This window comes from Lynx rufus, unplaced genomic scaffold (genome assembly GCF_022079265.1).
Source record: "Lynx rufus isolate CCGP_SWC_20201006 ecotype Redwood Valley unplaced genomic scaffold, mLynRuf1.p SCAF_14, whole genome shotgun sequence".
Classification (NCBI taxonomy): domain Eukaryota; kingdom Metazoa; phylum Chordata; class Mammalia; order Carnivora; family Felidae; genus Lynx; species Lynx rufus.
The window spans coordinates 39,765,062-39,781,017 of record NW_025814828.1 but is presented as its reverse complement, the minus strand read 5'-3'; the positions used below and the strand labels follow the sequence as shown (position 1 = coordinate 39,781,017).

Sequence of the window (15,956 nt, the reverse complement as noted above, 5' to 3'; positions counted from 1 at the left end):
AGTGCAGCCGAGGACTGGTTTTTTGGAAAGAATGAGCTTTAATAAAATTAATAAAATTGACAAATGTTTAGCAAGGATTATAAGTACAATGAACAATTATATGAAAATAAATTAGGCAACACGACTTAAATGAAATGGCTAAATTTCTAGAAAACTCACGAACCACCGAATGTGACTCAAGAAAAGCTAGACAATTTGAGTGGACTTACGGCAGTTAAAAGATTGAATTAGTCATCAAAAAACTACCTAAAAGAAAAGGCCAGGCCCAAACGGCTGCACTGGTGAATTCTACCAAACAGTTAAAGCAAACGAATAGCAGTTCTTTACAAAGTCTTCCAAAAGAAAGAGAGGAAGAACACTTCCCAACCTTGGTACCAAAACCAGAAGAATATATCACAAGGAAACTGCAGACCCATACATCTTATGAATATACATGTAAAAATTCACAACAAAATAGCAGGAGACCAAACTCCGCTACATATAAGAAGGATTATGCATCATAACCAAATGGGATGCCAAAGTGGAAAGTCGGTTTAAAATCCAAAACATTAATTAATATCATATAACAAAGAACAAATGATCGCCTCAATAGAAGCAGAAAAAGCATTTGAGAAAACACAGTACCCATTAGAAATAGAGGGGAGCTTATTCTGATAGAGGGGATCTCACACCTGTTGTTCGGGTTTGAGTTTGGTATGTTCTTTATAGACTTTGGATACTAGCCCTTTATCCGGTATGTCATTTGCAAATATCTTTTCCCATTCCGTCGGTTGCCTTTTAGTTTTGTTGATTGTTTCCTTTGCCGTGTAGAAGCTTTTTATCTTGATGAGGTCCCAATAGTTTATTATTGCTTTTAATTCCCTTGCCTTTGGAGATGTGTCGAGCAAGAAATTGTTGCAGCTGAGGTCAAAGAGGTTGTTGTTCGCTTTCTCCTCTAGGGTTTTGATGGTGTCCCGTTTCACATTTAGGCCTTTCATCCATTTGGGGTTTATTTTTGTGTATACTTTTTGATTTATTAAGTCTTCTCTAATTTCTCTTGATGATGGTTTATACGTTTCAGTGTGCCGGTCTCACATATATTTTGTCACGTTTATCCCCAAGTATTTTCTATATCTTATTGTGAATGGTATTGTTTTTGAGTTTCAGTTGCTGATTTTTGTTGCTTGCCTATAGGAATACTGTTGATTTTTGCACATTAATATAAAATCCTGTCACCTTGCTAAGCCATTTATGCATTCATGCCGCATTTTTATTTATAGGATTTTATTCACGGATGACATATTGTTTGCAAATACAGTTAAACTTTTCAGTATGGATGTTCAGTTTTAAGGTGAATACATGTTTAGGATTGATGTGTTCTCTTGATGAACTGACCCACTTACAAGCTTACTGTCTTTATCCCTAGTAATGTTACTTTTTCTGAAATCTACTTTGATATGAATGTATCTTCAGCTTTATTTTGATTAGTGTTATCATGGTCTGCCATTTCACACTTTGAATTTTTAAGCTATTTATAGGCAAAGCATAGTTTGATCCTGATTTTTTAAACCTAATCTGAGCCTTTATGAAGTTTTAATGGGAGTGTCAAGATCATTTATATTTTATTTGATTATTGATTGTGTTTAAGTCAAACATCTATTTATTTTCTTCGAACTGTTCTTTGTTCAGCTCTCTTTTTCGCCTTCTTTTGGGTTGATTTTTTGTGATTCTGTTTTATCTCCTTTGTTGAATTATTGACTATAATGCTTTGTTTTGTTATTTTGGTGGCTGCTCTAGGTTTTATAATGTACATCCTTACATTATACTAGTCTATCCTCAAATGCTACACTTCACGGGTAGTATAACAGCCTTTCTGTTACATATATTTTCCTTTTTCCCTTCCAGTCATTGTGCCTTTTGGGGAGCATCTATCTTATGTTTATATATGTTATAAACCCTCCAATATATTGTTATTTTTGTTTTAAACCAAGGTTTGGTAAGCTATAGCCCATGAGTCAAGTCCAGACCACCATCTGTTTTTGTAAATAAAGTTTTATTGGAAAATAGTGACATGTACTCATTTGCGTATTGCTTATGGCTGCTTTCATGCAAAAACAGCAACATTAAGTAGTTGTGACAGAGACCATATAAGCTACCAAGCGTAAAATACTTTGGACTGGGCTCTGTACAGAAAAAGATTTCCAATTCCTGCTTTAGACCATCAATAATATCTTAAAAGGGATTTAAGATGGGGCGCCTGGGTGGCTCAGTCAGTTGAGCGGCCGACTTCAGCTCAGGTCATGATCTCACGGTCCGTGAGTTCCAGCTCCGAGTCGGGCTCTGTGCTGACAGCTCAGAGCCTGGAGCCTGTCTCGGATTCTGTGTCTCCCTCTCTCTCTGCCCCTCCCCCGTTCATGCTCTGTCTCTCTCTGTCTCAAAAATAAATAAACGTTAAAATTTTTTTTTAAAAAAAAAGGGATTTAAGCAATGAGAACTTATTTTTAATATTCATCCATGTAGTTATTATTTCCGCTGATCTTCCTGACTTTGTGTAGATCCAGATGTATATCTCAAATCATTTTCCTTCTTCTTGAAGGAATTTACTTTTTAGAGCACAGCTTTTATGTGTCTGAAAATGCCTTTATTTTGCCTTAAGTTTGAAATATATTTTCACTGGGAAAGAATTCTACGTGGACAGTTGTTTTTCTTTCAATGCTTTGAATATGTCGTGCCTTTGTTCCTCTGGACTTAATGTGTCTTTTTCTCTGGGTACTTTTTAGATTTCTTTTCTTTCTCAATTGTTTTGTGAAATTTATTATGCGCCTCGATGTAATTTTCTCTCTGTTATTTGTGTTAGGGATTTGTTGAACTTTTAAAATATGTTCACCTATAGTTTGCATCAAAATTTTTTTGCTATTATTTTTTCAGGGGCTTTTTTCTCCTCCTTTCCCCCAAATCCTCTCCTTCGAGGACTCCAATTTCACATACATTAGGCTGCTAGAAATTGTTGTACAACCATTAACGTTCTATTATTTTTCCCATCTTCTTGGACGTTTTTTATTGCTATGTGTTCAAGGTCAGTACTAGACATTCTGCAATGTCTAATCTGCCATTAATTCTATACAGTGCCTAGAAATTGTAGTCTTTTTATCTCTAGAATTAAAAGCCCAGTTGATGTCTTTGTTTTATCTCCCATTTTCAACATGTCCAATCTGTCATCTAGCTTCTTGAACATTTGTTAACAAGTTAAATGTCTTTGTCTACTAAGCTCTATCATTTCTGGACTTCTCTTGATTGATTCATTCGTCTTCTCACTGTGAGTGGTGTTTTTTTTTTTTTCCCAGTCTCTTTACATCTTTGGTAACATTTGATTGAAATAAGGACGTCTGGCAGAGGCCCACACCCATGACGGCTGGAGAGAGGGTAGTGTATCTATTAGCTATGCCACACTAATGGGTAACACCCCAAACTTAGTGGCCGCAATAATGTGTAACAAACACCCCAAACTTAGTGGCTGAAATTAGCCAGCCTTTATTCTCACGGATCTATGGATCAGTTAAATTGGCTCTGCTGATGCAGGCTGGCCTCCACTTGATGGTTCGCCTTCATTTTCTCATGGCTAGGGCAGCTCTACCCTCTAACTGTATGTCTTTAAGTCAACTGGCGTGGCTCTACTCCGTATGTGTTCATTCTGGGACCCAGGATAAAGAGGCAGTAGCTACTCGAGGAAGCTCTTCTCATCGTAATGGCAGCGGTCCAACATGGCAAATGGAAACTGAGAAGTCAGGCTCTCGGTCAAACATCTAAATGTGATCTTTCAGGCCCGGCCATTCTGGCCATTACGAAGGGCCTACCTACCAGGCCTCATTGGCCAAAGCTGTCATCTCTCCACACCAGACTTGGTGCACAGATAACGCGTTACAGTCTGTAAAGGGAGCTGCAGTCAGGGATTCAGGCCTCCCGACCAGCCATGTTCTTTTTTTTTTTTAATTTTTTTTCATGTTTATTTTTGAGAGAAAGAGACAGAGAGACAGAGAGACAGAGCATGAGCAGGGGAGGAGCAGAGAGTGAGGGAGACACAGAATCCAAAGCAGGCTCCAGGCTCTGAGCCGTCAGCACAGAGCCCGACACGGGGCTCAAACTCACGGACCGTGAGATCATGACCTGAGCCGAAGTCGGACACTCAACCGACTGAGCCACCCAGGTGCCCTTCAACCAGCCATGTTCTTATGCATATCTGCTTTCCTAGCCAAGGCACCTCCATTCGGAGGCCTCTTTATTAGGGACCTTTGGCTAGTGCATCTCTCTGTCACCTCTACGGAGAATATTTTTTCAGGGATTCTAAAGAATATTTTATCCACTCTACCCCAAAATTCAGTACTTTCCACTCTTAACCTTTCCTTCTCTTTCTTCCCCCCTAATGGAAGGAGGTTTTTTGCTTGGGGCTCCCTCAGCAATGAGATGATTCCTCCCATCCAATGATGTATCTGACCTTCACCTGGTGCTCTTTCATGGTGGAAAATGGAACACTGGGGAAACTAACACTTTCTACTGTTTAGTCTCTTGCTTATAATACCACAGTAAGTGATTAAATGCTTGGCTGTTATTTCCTTTGGGCTTGTTATCTTTTTTTAAAAATCTTTTTAACATTTATTTATTGTATTATTGAGAGAGAGAGAGAGAGAGAGAGAAAGAGACAGAGAGTGAGTGCGGGAAGGGCAGAGAAAGAGGGAGGCACAGAATCCGAAGCAGGCTCCAGGCTCCGAGCTGTCAGCACAGAGCCCGACGCGGGGCTAGGACTCACAGACCGCGAGATCATGATCTGAGCCGAAGTCGGTCACTCAACCGACTGAGCCACCCAGGCGCCCCTTTGGGCTTGTTAACTGACTACCTGGAAGCTCAGATTTTTTTTCCAGTTCGGCTCAGCTCTTCACAGAAACATGCAAAGGCTCTTAAGGTCTGGGCTCAGGATTGACTCAGCATCACTTCAGCCCACGTTGGCCAAAGCAAGACATGACTGAATCTAAAATCAAAGGCCACAGAAAGCACGAGGATAGGAAGGGTGAAGAATTGATTTCCACGATTCGGTCTACCATAGGTGGCATAGGGGCAAATTTCTTGCCCACAGAAGGTTAGACGACCTCTTGGCTCAGCCCAACATCCTCAATTCAGGTGGCTAGTGATGTTTCTGGGCCATATGTACAGATAAGTTGTCACCCTAGAGAGCCGTCCGTAAGTGGCAGAACCCTGATCACCAACCTTGTACTAGGTCACTTACCCAACATTCAACAAGTATTTATTGAGCACATGCTATGAGCCAGAAACTGTCACTGGGAGTGACACCAAACCAGGAGCAACAGAGTTGCTGCCCTGAGAGAACGCAACCGAAATTTAAATGTAAGAAAACAGACATAACAATGATTTCAGACGTTATAAGCGTGACAAATAACGTGCTGAATCAAAGACTAGCTGAAAGTCTCCACCAGCTAAGGTGGCTGAGAACAGCACGATCTCAGGTGAGTTGTTTTAAGCACAGCCAGAATTCCTGCAGGGAGGCTCAAGAAGGGACGAAGAGATTATGGGATTATCTAAGATTATCCATCGTGGGAAGAAGCGGACCTTGTAGCAGGATCCAGGGTTTCCCTTTGTTTTCAGGGAAAACCTCACTTTTTACTATTTTTTTGTAACTGCGTCAGAACGGCTCATCCTAATATATACAGAAGATCCCTCTTCTCTAGGAAGAAAATCTCTGGGGGGGGGGGGGGCGGGAAACCACACCATGAATTATGTTTCTGGAGAAGAATGGCCCTCGTCTTTGAGTAAGGGGGATCTACCTTTTTTACATTAAGGAAAAATTGGGCCTCATATTTAGTGGGCCATCAAAGCATCTCTCAGTAGCTGTCAAGAGGAATCATAATGAGAAGAAGAGAGTAGGGACTATGGGGAGCGGTAAACGATGCGTGAGTGGGAAGCAAGAAAGTCTGGGAGGAGACTGAGAAGAAGATCCCGAGCAGGGAGAAAATTTCAAGAGTGGGACCGTTGTGTGGGAGACACAGAGAGAAAGCTGGCTGAGAAGGTGACATCCCAGGATGCATTTTGGGCCAGAGACTTTGGTATCTAACTGCCTACGTGTGGGGAGGGAAAATATTGTCCAGGTAACTCTCGGGGCTTTCCAGATTTGTAGCTGAAACAATGGGGCCATCTAAATATTATTCCTGGCACAGATCAGGTGAAGAAATCACGGATTCCGAGTCACTTCCTCGTCTGTATACATCCTTTAAGAATCTAGATCGATTGGCCCAATCCTGTTAATAATTTCTTGATTCACTTTCTGCGCTACGTCACGCAGTGGAGCCCGCTCTGTAGAAATCACGTGGAGATTTGGTTGCCGGCGTCACAAAGCTCTACAATGTTTCAAAAAACCACTTAGTCTGCAAACCTTCCCTGGGCCTTCCTTTCCTCGTCTGTACAATGAATGGCACAGGGAAGGTATATGTGGAGGGTTGCATTGTCCGTGCTTTGAGGGGGGTGGGCAAAATGACCACTACCCCCAGGGTTCTGACATTCTAGCACGTTTGCTCCAGATCCAATGTACCTTCCGTTTCCATCACGATTAGTTTGAATAAAATTAGATAGTTTAATGAGTGATATTATTGTGCTTTCTTCCCCTCTGAGCACAAAGTATAACTTCAGAAGCCCACATCAACGGTGAAGTGTTCCTTGTTCTTTTTGTAGTCTCTATTCTCCATCCCCTTTGTCTGTGATCAAATCAGGGATCCTTCCATTCTACAGCCTGATTCATTATTTCAGCTGTATTTTCAATGCTCTCTCATTACCCCTCTTCTGTGTCCACCCACAACTCCACCTACAGGGTCTATAATGTGCCTTCTATCTACTGTAGCTTAATAAAAGGGAAATTATGCTAATTTTATTCCAACTTTAGAAAAGTAAAACCTGTACCATTATTCTTCTGCCCCTCTTTCCCTTTTATTTATTCATTTCAAAAGAAAAAGCGTCTAATCATCTGAGAAAATTGTACTTGCACAATGTTAACCACTTTCCTATTTAATTAAGTAGATGTTTCCAATTGAGTTTGGATAGATTAAGAAAGCCAGTCTTCGAGTAGCCAGGTTCTGATGCAATTAGGGGCTGGGTCCAAGGCAACTTCAGCGTCAGCTAATAATTTTGGTGCCTGGGAGGTAGCCTGGAAGGTCTGTTGCGTGTGCTGCATTGGGGGTGAGGGGCACCATTTCTGGAGGCAGAAGTCCAAGGCTTAGGTACATAATCGAGACCTGAGCGTCAAGCAGGCTGCTTGCACATTAAATACAGCCATTAATAGGCAAGGGATCTGTGTCTGCATAATGCCTACAGGTGCAAAAGTTTACCTTCAAATTCTTCTTCAAGAAGAATTTCTTTGTAGCACAGACCAGCTTTGTTGAAAAGATCCTTGAGTAAGGATACAGAGAGGGAGGATTGAGTTTCCGAGGCCCAGAGTCCCTCAAGGAGGAGAGGCGAACTACGCACTATTTGGGCCAAGTCTGGGGAAGGAGAGACAGCCAGCGGCGGAAATCTCAACGACGAGTCTCGGAGCAGAGGTGGTTCTGTTTGGGAGTATTCACGTGGAACACTGTGTGTCATCTAACCCGCTTCTTCCCTGTGGCCCCCCAAAATCTTCCATAAAACCTAGGATATAGTCGGTATGATTGGCTTTCTTGCAGAGAGGGATTAAGGGGCCAAGACTTCATCAAGTTCCGCTCAGGAAAAAAATCATGCTCAGGACTCCTGGATGAAAGCTGCATCTGACATCAAGATTTTACAGAGACGTCTTTTTCCTTCCCGGGACATGTGTTTTATCATTGTCAAGGCGCTTCAGGAGTCTCGATGTGTGCATAATGTTACGCTGGGGGGGGGGGGGGCTGTGTGATTGGGTCAGATTAACAGAGATTGTGTCTCCAGGTTGCCAGAACAAACAAGCGATTGTATTCCACTCTGAGAAAAAGTTCATCACATCAGCTACGGTAACTCATCACGTAACTGAATATTCAACTGAAAGTTTGACATTTTCACAAATTACATAAATCATCTTTGTGTTTCTTAACACATTTAGATCTCAGAACAATTCAAATCTTTCGTTTTCTGGATGAAAAACAACAACAACAACAAAAAACAAACCAATAAATCTTGCCCCAAAGCAAGCAGTTGGCTATTGGCAAAGCAGGGTTAGACTCTGAGGTCCTTGGACTCAGGTATCCTCTTAATTTGTGTAAATAGATGCAGCCAGCATTAAGTAAAAAACACATCTACAGATGGGACTTAGATGAACTGAACTTTACAAGCCCACTTTTCAAAAGACGCAGAGATAAAGGGTAGGAGGAAGAAAGATTCGGAAGATTTTGCGTGTTTCTACCCCCGTTCTAGCCACAATGGGTAGGCCATGGCACAAGCATAAACTGTGGGGTTAGAATTTTTTTCTCTTTGCCTGTCTCAGACGCGGCTTAATATCTCATGACGGGAGCATCTTAGCCCATTGAGTGTAATCATGTCTTTAAAGATATAGATTTTTATAAATAACAGGAACACTAAAATCACAGCGACGCTTCATTTGATTTTAAAATGTAAAAACAATGACATAACTCTCATTGTTGGAGGAAGGGCTATCTGTGTTGTTGAGCTTAGTGAGTCAGTCCTCTAACTTCTTTCAAGAAAATGAATGAAGGAATGAATTACTTTAAAAAAAAATTTAATGTTTATTTATTTTTGAGGGAGGGAGAGAGAGAGAGACAGACAGAGCACAAGCAGGTGAGGTGCAGAGAGAGAGGGAGACACAGAATCCAAAGCGGGCTCCGGGCTCCGAGCTGTCAGCACAGAGCCGACGCGGGGCTAGGACTCACGAACGTGAGAGATCATGACCCGAGCTGAAGTCGGACGCCCAACCGACTGAGCCACCCAGGCGCCCCAGAATGAATTACTTTTTTATAGATACAAAGTATCAAACACTCCCAAGAGGTTAGAAAATAATGCAACATACGTCTATATACCAGTCACTCAGAGCTCAGATTTAACAGTTATTTTGCCCTAATAGAACTGTTTTGTTTTGTTTTGTTTTGCTTTGCTTTTTTAAGATAAGGTTAAGGAGACTATGAGAGTTCCATCCCTAAACCTTTCTTCCTGTCTCCCTCCCTCTCTGGAGGTAATCACTGTCCTTGAATTGGTACATAACATTTCCATGATGTTTCAGGCTTTCACTACCTACCTACCTATCCATTAGCTATAATTGATGTGTATAATGGAAACATATGTTTATGGATCGACTTACGTTCCCTCCCCCGAATTCATATATTTAAGTCCTATCCCCCAGTACCTTGGGATGTGACCTTACATGGAAATAGTGTCATTGAGGATGACACTTAACTAGTGAGAGTTAAGAGGAGGTCATATTGAGGTAGGATGAGTCCCTAATCCAGTGTGGAACTGGTATCCTTATAAAGAGTGGAATTTGGGAACAGACACACATTTTCCAGCTTTACTGAGATACGGGTAATATATAACATTGTGTAAGTTTAAGGGGTGCACTGTGAGGATTTCGTATTCCTATATATTCAAAATGCTTACCACGGAAAGGGCAGTTAACACATCCTTTGCCTCCCATAAGTACCATTTGGTTGTTTCTGTTCTTGTTGTTGTTATGGAGAGAACATTTAAGAATCAGTCTCTTAGCAACTTTCAAGTATACAAGGCAGTTTTGTTAACTATAGTCCCATGCTTACGGGACGTCCCCAGAATGTACTCCTCTTAAAACTTCAAGTGTGCATGCTCCGGTCAACATCTCTTCATTCCCCCCAACCTAACCTGCCTCCCCCCGGCTCCTGGTAAACACTGGAGTTGGGCTTTGTTAGATTCCACATATAAATGAGATCTTATAGTATGTGTCCTCCTCTGTCTGACTTACCGCACTTAGCATAATGTCCTCACGGTTCACCCATGTTGTTGAAAATGACGAGATTTCCTTCATGTTTATAGCTGAATAGCATTTCATTAAATAGATATAATACACGCGTGTAAGATATAATATATTTTTTATCCATTCATCCATCAGTGGACACTTAGGTTGTTTTCATACCTCGGCTATTGTCAATAATGCTGCAATGACCCTAGGGAATTTCTGGATTTACTTGGTAGTTCTATGATTACTTTTTTTTTTTTTTTTAGGAAACTCCGTACTGTTTTACTCAATGATTGTACAAATTTACATTTCGAAAACAGTGTAGATGGGTTCCCTTCTTTCCATACCCTTGCCCACACTCATTTCCTCTTGTCGTTTTTCTAATAGTCATCCTGACAGGTGTGAGGTGATATCTCTTTGTGGTTTTGATTTACATTCCCCTGATGACTGGTGATGTCGAGCACCCTCTCATACATCTGTCGGCTATTTGTATGTCTATTTTGGAAAAATGGCTGTTTATGTCCTTTGCCCGCTTATAAATTGGATTGTTACTGTTTGTTTGCTTCTGCTCTTGAGTTTTAGGAGTTCCTTCTATATTTTGGATATTAACTCCTTTCAGGTATATATCTATTTCAGTCTTCAAATATTTTCTCCAATTCTGTAGGTTGCCTTTTCACTCTATTGATTGTTTCGTTTTGGTGTGTGCAGAAGCTTTTTAATTTGATATCTTCCCACGTGTTTATTTTTGCTTTCGATGAATGTATTTAAATTCTAGTTAGTTGATCTACAGTGCAATCTAGGCTTCAGGAGTAGAATTCAGTGATTCATCACTTACATACGATACCCAGTGTTCATCGCAAGTGCCCTCCTTAATGCCCATTACCCATCTAGCCCATCCCCACTCACCTCCCTCTGTCAACCCTCAGTTTGTTCTCTATCATTAAGAATCTCTTGTGGTTTGGGGCACCTGGGTGGCTCAGTCGGTTAAGTGTCCAACTTCCGCTCAGGTCATGATCTCATGGTTCGTGAATTCGAGCCCCGCATCGGGCTCTGTGCTGACAGCTCGGAGCCCGGAGCTTGCTTTGGATTCTGTGTCTCCCGTTCTCTCTCTGCCCCTCCTCCACTCACAATCTGTCTCTCTCTCAAAAATTAATAAACGTAAAAAAAGAAGAAATTTAAAAAAAGAGTCTCTTGTGGCTTGCTTCCCTTTCTTCTTTTTCCCCCCACTTCCCTTATGTTCATCCGTCACTTCTCTCAAATTCCACGTATGAGTGAAATCATGTGATGTTTGTCTGATTTACTTATTTCGCTTAGCATAATAAGTTCTAGTTCCATCCACGTTGTTGCAAGTGGCAAGATTTCATTCTTTTTGATGGCTAAGATTCCACTGCATATCTATACCACATCTTCTTTATCCATTCATCAGTCGATGGACATTTGGACTTTCTCCATAGTTTCGCTATTGTTGATAGTGCTGCTATAAACATCGGGGCGCATGTACCCCTTCGAATCTGTACTTTTGTATCCTTTGGGTAAATACCTAATAGTGCAACTGCTGGATTGTAGGGTAGATCCATTTTTAGTCTTTTGAGGAACCTCCAGACTGTTCTCCGGAGTGGCTGCACCAGTTTGCATTCCCACCAACAATGTAAGAGGATCCCCCTTCTTCACCGTTCTCACCAACACCTGTTGTTTCCTGCGTTGTTAATTTTAGCCATTCTTACAATGTGTGAGGTGCTATCTCATCGTGGTTTTGATTTGTATTTCTCCGATGATGAGTGATGTTGAGCATCTTTTCCTGTGTCTGTTAGCCATGTGGATTTTACAATAGACAATTGCAAAATTGTCTATTCATGTCTTCTGCCCATTTTTTAACAGGATTGTTTGTTGTTTGTTTTTTTTAGGAGGGGTTGAGTTTGAGAAGTTCTTTATAGATGTTGGATACTAACCATTTATTAGATATGTCATTTGCAAACATCTTCCCCCATTCCATAGGCTGCCTTTTAGTTTTGTTGATTTTCTTTGCTGTGCAGAAGGTTTTTATCTTGATGAAGTCCAAAGAGTTCATGTTTGTTTTTGTCTCCCTTGTCTTGGGTGATGTGTCTAGTAAGAAGTTGCTACGGCCAAGGTCAAAGAGATTGCTGCCTGTGTTCTCCTCTAGGATTTTGATGTTTTCTTGCCTCATATTTAGGTCTTTCATCCACTTTGAATTTATTTTTGTGTTTGGCATAAGAAAGCGGTCCAGGTTCATTCTTTTGCCTGTTGCTGTCCAGTTTTCCCAACACCATTTGTTGAAGGGACTTTTTTTCCATTGGATATTCTTTCCTACTTTGTCAAAGATGAGTTGACCATATAGTTGTGGGCCCATTTATGGGTTCTCTATTCCGTTCCATGGATCTATGTGTCGGTTTTTGTGCCACTACCGTCCTGTGTTGATAAGCACAGCTTTGTAATATGGCTTGAAATCTGGACTCATGATGCCTCCAGTTTTGTTTTCCTTTTTCAGGATTGCTTGGGCAATTCAGGGGCTTTTGTGGTTCCACACACATTTTAGGATTGTTTGTTCTAGCTCTGTGAAGAATGCTGGTGGTATTTTGATAGGGATCTTATTAAATGTGTAGATTGCTTTGGGTAGTATTGACAGTTTAACAATATTTGTTCCTCCTATCCAGGAGCATGGGATCTTTTTCCATTTTTTTGTGTCGTCTTCAATTTCTTTCATAAGCTTTCTATAGTTTTCACAGTACAGATCTTTTACCTCTTTAGTTAGGCTTATTCCTAGGCGTCTTATTGGTTCTGGTGCCCCTGTAAATGGGATTAATTCCTTGATTTCTTTTTCTGCTGCTTCGTTACTGGTGTATAGAAATGCAACAGATTTCTGCATGCTGATTTTATATCCTGTGACTTTGCTGAATTTGTGTGTTAGTTCTAGCAATTTTTCGGTGGAGTCTTTTGGGTTTTCTACATAGAGTATTATGTCATCTGCAGATAGTGAAAGTTTGACTTCTTCCTTGCCAATTTGGATGCCCTGTATTTCTTTTTGTTGTCTGATTGCTGAGGCTGAGACTTTAATGTGATACACCACATTAATAAAAGAAAGGATAGAAACCATATGATTCTCTCAACAGATGCAGAAAGAGCATTTGATGAAATACAGCACACATTCTTGATTAAAAAAAAAAAACCCTCAACAAAGTCGGGATCTCTGGGACATACCTCAACATCATAAAGGCCATATGTGAAAAGCCAACAGCTAATATGCTCAGTGGGAAAATCTGAAAGCCTTTCCCCTATGGTCAGGAGCAAGACAAGGATGCCCGCTCTCACCATTACGATTTTTGTTCTTGTTGCTTATGCTTTTGATGTCCTACCCCCAAATCATTGCCAAAACCAGTCTCGAGGGGCCTTTTCCATATGTTTTCTGAAGGAGCTTTACAGTTCCAAATCTTACATTTAAGTCTTTAATCCGTTGCAAGTGGATTTTGTGTTTGGTCCAACATAAGGGTCCAATCTCATTCTTTTGTGTGTGGGTACCCAGTTTTATTGAACAGACTGCTCCTTTCTCACTGGGTATTTAGCACCTTTTGTCCAAGATGAGTTGACTATATATGTACTGGTTTATTTCTAGGCTCTTTATTCTGTTCTATTGGTCTATGTGTCTGTTTTTATGGCAGTAACACACTGTTTTGATTACCGTAGCTTTGTACTATAGTTTGAAATAAGGAGGTGTGATGTCTCTAGTTTTGTTCTTTTGTTTCAAGATCGCTTTGGTCATTTGACATCTATTGTGGTTCCATATGAATTTTAATATTATTTCTCTACTTCTGTGGAAGACGCCACTGGGATTTTGATCGAGATTGTATTGGATCTGTGGATCACTTTAGGTAGTATGGGTATTTTAACAATATTAATTTTTCTAATCTTTGCACATAAAATGTCTTTCCATTTATTTGTGTCTTTTTCAATTTCTTCCATTGAAGTCTTATAGGTTTCAGTATAAGGATCTTTCACCTCCTTGGTTAAATGTGTTCCCAAGTATTTTATTCTTTTCAATGCAGTTGTAAACGGCATTGCTTTCTTAATTTCTTTCTAGATAGCTTATCATTAGTGTATAGAAACATAACTGACTTTTGTGTGTTAATTTTGTATCCTGCAACTTTACTAAATTTGTTTATTCTAACATTTTTTTTTTGGTGTGGTTTTTAGTGTCTTCTATGTCTAAGACCATGTCGTGTGCTAACAGAGACTATTTAACTTCTTCCTTCCTGATGCTGGCTAGGACTTCCAGTACTATGTTGAATAAAAGTGTGAGGCTGAGACATCTTGTCTTTTTCCTGATTTTAAAGGAAAAGCTTTCAAGCTTTTATTACCGAGTATGATGGTAACTGTGGCCTTGCCATGCATGGCCTTTATTTTGTTGAGGCTACTTCCTCTGGCCATGAGGATTCATTCAAATTTAGAGGTTCAATGTCCCCAGTTTCGTCAGGTCTTCCCATACATCCCCATTCCAATTTTCGGGATCTCATTCCTTTTCAATCAATGCCCTCACTTTGATGGCAGGCACCCTGGGAAGTTGTGAATTTGATTCATGTTGTAGTGCCACAACTCATACATTGGGCTACAGGCTGGAGACCTCCGGAAGAGAGGCAGTCGGAGTTCAAAGGCAGTCTGCTGGCAGAATTTCTTCTTGCTCAGGACAGTTTTTGTTCTAATAAGGCCTTCGGCTGATTGGATGAGATCCACCCACATTATGGAGAGTAACCTGCTTTATACAAAGGCCATCAACGTAACTATTACGCCCATTCAAAAAACACTTTCACAGAAACATTCCGAACAATGCTTGACCAAATATCTGGGTGCGATGGCTCAACCAAGTTGACACGTATAATTAACTATCACATTGGCCTTTTTGGTTTCCAGTAGTTAGTTTTGGTTTCTCTGTGTTCTCTCGTAGTTCTTTGAGCATCTTTAGATCGATTGTTTTAAATCCTTTCTTGGGCAATTCCTGGACCTCAACTTCTTCGGGATCAGTTACTGGAAGGTTATTATGTTCCTCTGGTCGTGTCATGTTTCCCTAATTCTCCGTGATCCCTAGAGCTTTGCACAGATATCTACACATTTGAAGAAGCAGTCACCTTCTCCAGATGTCATGGGTTGACTTCATTAAGGGACGGCTTCAGGTGGGGGCATGCTGAAGTGTGCTGTGACCCTGGGTCTGGTGGTACAAGGCACCAAGTGCAAGGGCATGTGGCAGCACCAGCTCTGGGAAAAATCTGGTGGCTCGTCCACTCAGGCCACTGACAACTGCCTGGTCCTTGGCAGGCCCTGCAGGGGATACACAAAGGTTATAAGAGCTGCTGGGGTCTTCAGCCATCCCTCCAGGCCCAGTAGCTAGGGACCCCGACAAGCAGTGGTAGTAGCCAGAGTTGGCGGTGTGCACATCCTTGGCTGTAGGTGAGGCGTTCCAGGGCAGGTGGCAAGGGACAGGGCCGCCTACAGGTGCACTGACGGCTGCGGAGGCCCCGGGTGTCAGCGTTAGTGATGTGCACTAATGTGGCTGCTGAGTCCGGCCGTGCTAGCACAACAATGGAGGCTGGGGACGGGGTTCGTGCCAGGGGCGTGCAAGTACCTAACTGGAGGGGCCCGATTTGGCCCCAGAAGCAGCTGCGGGTCCCCTGCTTGTTGGCATGCTGTCCTGTGGCTGCAGGCCTCCCTCCGAGTGTGCTCGGTCTGGCAATAGAGGCTGGTCGTGGTGACAGACCCGCAGCATGCGGGTACACAGCGGCCCAGCCTAGCCCGGAGCACGCATCCAGCAGTGTGGGTCGTCCACACAGGGTCTAGGCTGGTGTCCTGCTTTTATGCAGGGGGATGGCATGATGAGGGACTCAGGCAGCTGGTAGCAGGGAATATAAATGCCCGTGGGGGCCGAAGCCAGTGTAGTCTGCAGCAGGGGGGCGGCGGGGGGGTTTCGTCAGTGGCAAAACCTGCTGGGCTTGCCTACATAGCTGGTCACTGGGAACCCCAGTTGCTCCCA

The 15,956-nt window shown here is 41.8% G+C and overlaps 1 pseudogene; it reads right to left on the bottom strand.

The window, feature by feature from the left end:
* LOC124509243 (nucleoplasmin-3-like) overlaps positions 1–14,990 on the bottom strand; it is a 64,047-nt pseudogene extending 49,057 nt beyond the window's left edge.
* Positions 14,991–15,956: the final 966 nt, after the last annotated feature.